The following is a 6,289-nucleotide window of genomic DNA, read 5'->3' on the forward strand; positions in this document are numbered from 1 at the left end:
GATGTTGGCTAAAAAGTGATCTTTTCTTTTCAAATTTTGTCCGATAATGGATTGATGATACGACCGAATATCAGATCGATACGGATGTATCAGTATCGGTATCGGTATCATCGGCAGGTTTGCTTTGACTCAGGTGAGTCAATACTCACCGTGGGTGGAGAGAAACTCGGTCCTATATAGGGGGCATATTCAATGCACGCTCCTACAGCTGCAAGGTCTAGAGAGGATCATAATGTACATAGTCTTACCCCTATTTTTTGCAAAGAAGTTGTTACCAAACTTGAACCCATGACCACTTGATCACAATGTAGCACCCTTACCGTTGTACCAAAGCCCCTTTAAATTAGTAGAAATTATAAATAATAAAAAAATAAAGAAATCACATATCGATGAATGCAGACATGATCCAAACATAACAACTAGAAAATATGAAATTCTTCTACCAAAATATATATATGAAATTCAAAACAAAGCAGCAAAATACAACAATCATTTTTATTTTTTTTTGGATAAAAAGCAAAATACAACAATCAAGTATATAGATATGCTTCTTATAAATAAAAGAATGGGAAAGTGTTTCCAACCCAGTAATAGAGGTTACGATATGTTTCTTATAAATAAAAGAATGGGAAGGTGTTTCCAACCCAGTAATAGAGGTTACGTAGGCAAGTGAGAGCCAATGAGAGCCTTTATTGATTCAATCAATAGGGGTCAAAGAGGTTCACGAGGGAGGATAGAGAAAGGGAGAGGGGGCGCTAGCGGGGTCTGCACCCTTGGTAAGAAGGGGGCACTAGTGGGGCTGTGCCCTTGGTAAGAAACATTCGTCCAAAAAAAAAGGGATAAATTTGTTTAGCCATGCTATAGAGTTCAAACAAAGCAGTAGATATGGCTCAGTTGGGGAATTGGCTTCATTTTTAGAGATAGTTACGAAACACAAATTTCAGCTGTTTCTGAGAAGTTGTTCTTTTCAACTATCGTGGTGGGTGAAGCAATGGCGATTCAGGCATGTTTACTTCATGACCAATCTCTGGGATTGGAGTGAATTCAGGTTGAATCTAACAATTCAGAAGCCATAGCTTCAATTAGCAGTGCGAGCAGTGATCCTACTCAACGCTAGCGGGGCTGCGCCCTTGGTAAGCAGGGGGTGCTAGGGGGGTTGCGCCCTTGGTAAGAAACATTCTTCAAAAAAAAAAAAAGGGATAAATTTGTTTAGTCGTGCTATAGAGTTCAAACAAAGCAGTAGATATGGCTCAGTTGGGGGAATTGGTGTCATTTTTAGAGATAGTTACGAAACACAAATTTTAGCTGTTTCTGAGAAGTTGTTCTTTTCAACTATCGTGGTGGGTGAAGCAATGGTGATTCAGGCATGTTTACTTCATGACCAATCTCTGGGATTGTAGTGAATTCAGGTTGAATCTGACAATTCATAAGTCATAGCTTCAATTAGCAGTGCGAGCAGTGATCCTACTCGATGCCATATTGCTCCAATCATCCATGACATGGTCAGGATAACAACGACTTTTCTTGTCTGTTATTTTTCTTGTATTTACAAGATTATCAATGGTATTGTTGATAACCTAACCTAGAAGGCCCTGTCAATCTTGTGTTAGACAAAATGGCCAAATTCCACTACATAGCTCCATAAGCTATGTGTTCATGAAGCTTTAGGTTATTCATGAGTCATTTCTCAATAATCAGTATCTTACCCACCCACCCCCCACCCCCCACCCCCAAAAAAAAACTAGTAGAATTGAATTTTAATACAGAGGAAAAGGTGGGGCATACAGCCCGCACACTGTAAGCTAGCGTCTGTTGTGTCTATCTCTCTCTCCCCCCCCCCCTTTTAAAATGACCCCATGCCCCCCTTGTATGATGCCCCATCCCGCGCTCTCATTGGTGTCGCCCACTAACTTATTGCACGCATATGATGTGCCTATCCCTCTCCCTTAATAGAGATATCTGTTCTTTTTTCTTGTATTTCCAAGATTAGCAATGGTATTGTTGATAGCCTGGCCAAGAAGGCTCTGTCAATCTCGTGTAAAACAAAATGGCCAGATTCTACTCCATGGCTCCATGAGCTATATGTTCATGAAGCTTTAGGTTATTCATGAGTTGTTTCTCAATAAATCAATTTTTTACCACCCAAAAAAATAAACAACAAACAAGATCATGAGAGTTTCTTTGGAATGTCTTTGAAGATGGCTACCATCTTTCAACTAATGAGATGGAAGTTAATTTTTCGTCCCCTTTTGGAAGGTGGACTGGGTCAATCCACCATGCATGGATTCAATTCCTGTCGTTTTCCCATCTCCTCTTCTCTTATTGCTCACTTTTTATCCTTTTGTAAAGACGAAGAAAGACATTCTATTTTCTCTCCTATTTAGTACGGCAACGAAGAATCAAACTATCACTATATTTATTCCTCTATCTACTTCTTCTTCCAATCGCAGGATAACCCCAAGGGGTTGGGGGTTGGGGGTTGGGGGTTTTTTTCTACCAACTAGGGCCCTCCCTTCACCAGCCCCTTGGGGATGGTCTACAGGGTTCATAACTACTCCTTTTACTACAGAGATTCTTTAGTGGCAACAGGCCTTGTCTGAGGAATCGTCAGTGTTGCAGAAGGCGTCGTTCATTACCTTATCAGATAGAGAGGGGTTCCAAACCTCTTCCTGACGGAAAGACTATTATTGAGGGAAATTTAGATTTGTCGATGAATTTGGTCCTGGGTAGGGTCAACAGTAGGGGGCAAGTTGAGATCTAAATTTTCCTCCTCTTCTATAGGAGAGGGAGTATGATTTAAATCAAAGTCTCTTTCCACCCGATGAGTTCGGGTGGACGTAACGCAGGAAGGGTGGTCTGATTCTTCAAAAGAAGAGGAATTTTTACCAACAGAAGCTAAAGCAGTTGCTTCAACCCTACCTAGCCATGGCATTTGGTTACGTTGAACTCTTTACAATGTCCTTCTCTGTTGAGCTTCTCACTCCTTCCTCTCCTCAAGCTGAAACAAAAACAAAACAGTAGAATTGCATTTTAATAGAGGGGAAAAGGTAGGGCACACTACTAGAATACTGTAAGCTAGCACTCGTTGTGTCTATCTCTCTCTGTCCCCACCCCACCTTGAAATGATCCCATGCCCCTCTTGTGTGATGCCCCATCCCACGCTCCCATTGGTGTCACCCGCTAGCTTACTGCACGCATGCGGTGTGCCTATCCCTCTCCCTTAATACATATATCATGTCTCGATCAAAAGTTGAGATCAAAAATACAAATAGGGGTAAGGAGAGGGAGAGAACTGAAACTTGAAGAGAAAAAAAAAATAGCAATTTTTAATAAAGAATTGTTGATAAGAGAAACTAAGAATTCAAATATGGATATGACAAGATGGAATATGGGAAATTTATAGCGAATAAAATATGGCTCAGATCTGTCACAAACTTAGATTTTATTTATTTTTTGGGTAAATTCACAAACTCATATTTAGTGTTTAGGATTATCAAAATCAATATTTTGTAGCGAAAAATAGGAGACAATGGGTATTAATATGGGATTTAACTGAAACAGGGCAGTATAATAGGAGGGCTTACTAGCAGAGTTTAAATCCAAATATAATGATCATATATGATAAAAACTGTAACCAAATATTGTGTATGAAATTCCAAGGCCAGAAATTAAAGACATGATCTAGTTTTTATACACGACCGTGTATGGGCACAGTCATGCCTTCCAACCATTGGATGGGGTTGGGGACAAAAGTGTAATAACACATCTCCCATCAAATGGTTCAAGAATATCAAATACCTAAGCAAATAGCTAAAGAAAACTTATCTTCTTCTGAAAATATAACTTTAAATCATTTACCTGAGTCTATCCTTTATCAAGAAAGTACCCAAATTAATGTTGTGGAAGCAGTTATTACAAAAAAAAAAAAATAGTATTCCAAGGCCCTGTTAGCTGCAAATCATTCTACCCCTTGTATACTTGAATATTGTACCAGTTTGCCCCCTCTCTAAATTTATAAAAAAAAAAAATAGTATTCTTGTGTTACCATAGTAGTCAATAAAGAATTCACCTTTTCTACAATTGCCTTAATTGACTCTAGAGCTAATTTGAATTGTATTAATGAAGGACTAGTTCCTACTCGATACTTTACAAAGATAACTCGAAAACTTAATTATAAACTCACTAATGTTGCACTTTGTAATAATGATATCTGTCTTCAGACTCCATTATGATGGTTAAAAACCTGGCACAAATGGTGATTTTGGGAAACCTTTTTCTTCATATACTTTATCATATCAATAATATTGATGCTTCAAGAATAACAACCATTGTTAAAGGGATTCCAATAATTTTTAAATTTACTAATGAACCAAAAACTAAATAAATCAATTCTACTCAGCAAATAAAATAAAAGCAGAAATTCATAAATTTTATTAACGAAAAAATTTCTTATAAAACTATATATGATAAAATAAATGCCCCTCAATTACAAAAACAAGTTCAAAAATTTCAGCACACTCTATTTTCCTTGTGCTTTTTGGCATAGAAAAAAGCATATGAACGAGACTTTAATGAAAAGTCAATCCCTACTAAGGCTTGACCTGCTCAAAGAATAGTAGACTTCAAGAAATATGCCAAAAAGAGATCTGTGAATTAATAACTAAAGGTCTTATTAGACCAAGTGAGTCTCCGTGGAGTTGTACGGCATTCTATGTTGAGAATGCAACAGAACTTGAGTGCGGAGTTCCTCGATTGGTTATTAATTATAAGCCCTTAAATAAGACGCTTAGATGCATCAAATATTCAATACCTAATAAACGTGATTTATTAAATAGATTGTATGGTGCCAAGTTATTTTCTAAATTTGATGTGAAATCAGGATATTGCCATAATCAGATAGCTGAAAAGAATATAGATATAAAATAGCATTTGTTACTCCCTTTGGTCATTACAAATGCAATGTGATGCCCTGTGGATTAAAAATGCTCCTTCTAAATTTCATTATGAATGAGATATTTAATCTTTATATTGCTTTTCAAATTGTTTACATTGATGATGTATTGGTGTTTTCTGCTTCGATGGAATAACATTGGAAGCACTTACATTTATTTTGTTAAATTTGTTAAGGAGGTAGGTTTAGCAATTTCAGCTAAGAAGATTAAGTAATTCCAATCTCAAATTAGATTTTTGGCACATATTATTTATCATGGGATAATTCATCCAATTGATAGAGCTATTCTTTTCGCAGATAATTTTCAGATAAAACTCAATTGCAAAGGTTTCTCGGAAGCCTAAATTATATAGTTCATTTCTACATGACTAAAGATTGTAAGCCCTTATATCAAAAGCTGAAAAAATAGCCTAGTCCTTGGACACATGCTCATATGCAAGCAGTCAAGATAATCAAGCTTAAAGTTAAAGAATTACCTTGCCTTATTATTTTGCATCCAGATGCTTTTAAAAATGTTGAAACCGATGCATCTAAAATTGGTTACAGAGGACTCTTAAAACAAAGACTTCAAAATAAAGAATCTTTAATTAGATTCTCTTCAGGAATTGTAGAAACCTTCTTAAATTAACCACAGTTAAAAAAGAAATTTTATCTTTGGTTCACTGTATTTTAAAATTTGAAAGTGATTTGCTAAATTAAAGGTTTCTTATTCGTATTGATTGCAAAGCAGCAACAGAAGCTAGAAAAATATATTGAAAATATGAGATTTTTGCTCGATGGCAAGCTATTCTCTCCGCTTTTGATTTTGAAATAGAATTTATTAAAGGAGAAAATAATTTTCTCCTTGATTTCTTAACCAGTGAATTTTTGCAGGGACAAAAACAAAAGGCAATTCTGCCCAGCCCCTTCAAGGGGTCTCCAAGTTCTTTAATCATTCGACCTTCCTCTTCACCTGCTATCAGCCTTTCTTCTCCAAACATGGTTCATCTTAGCCTAGCTCCTATCAGGATTCAAAGTCCATCTCAATTAAAAAATAAAACCTCTTATGTTGAATCTTCTAAGCTTACTTTTATTCAAATTGGGCAAGTGCATCTTTCAAGAATCCCTTCTGAAATCTCTCAGTTTTATCTTATAAATCATATGCATCATAATATGGTTGCTTCTTCAAAATCGAGAGAATATTATGAAGCTATTCTTCTTGAGATCGATTATGTGATTATATCACATCAGATGAGAAATAACTCGGTCAGAGTATTCTCTAAAATGATGATTACTAAAGTTATCTCTCAAAGAGAGTGGGGATCAAATCTCCTTAAGTTTAAGGCTTTACATTTTTCA

The sequence above is a fragment of the Telopea speciosissima genome, chromosome 10, assembly GCF_018873765.1.
Source record: "Telopea speciosissima isolate NSW1024214 ecotype Mountain lineage chromosome 10, Tspe_v1, whole genome shotgun sequence".
Classification (NCBI taxonomy): Eukaryota; Viridiplantae; Streptophyta; class Magnoliopsida; order Proteales; family Proteaceae; genus Telopea; species Telopea speciosissima.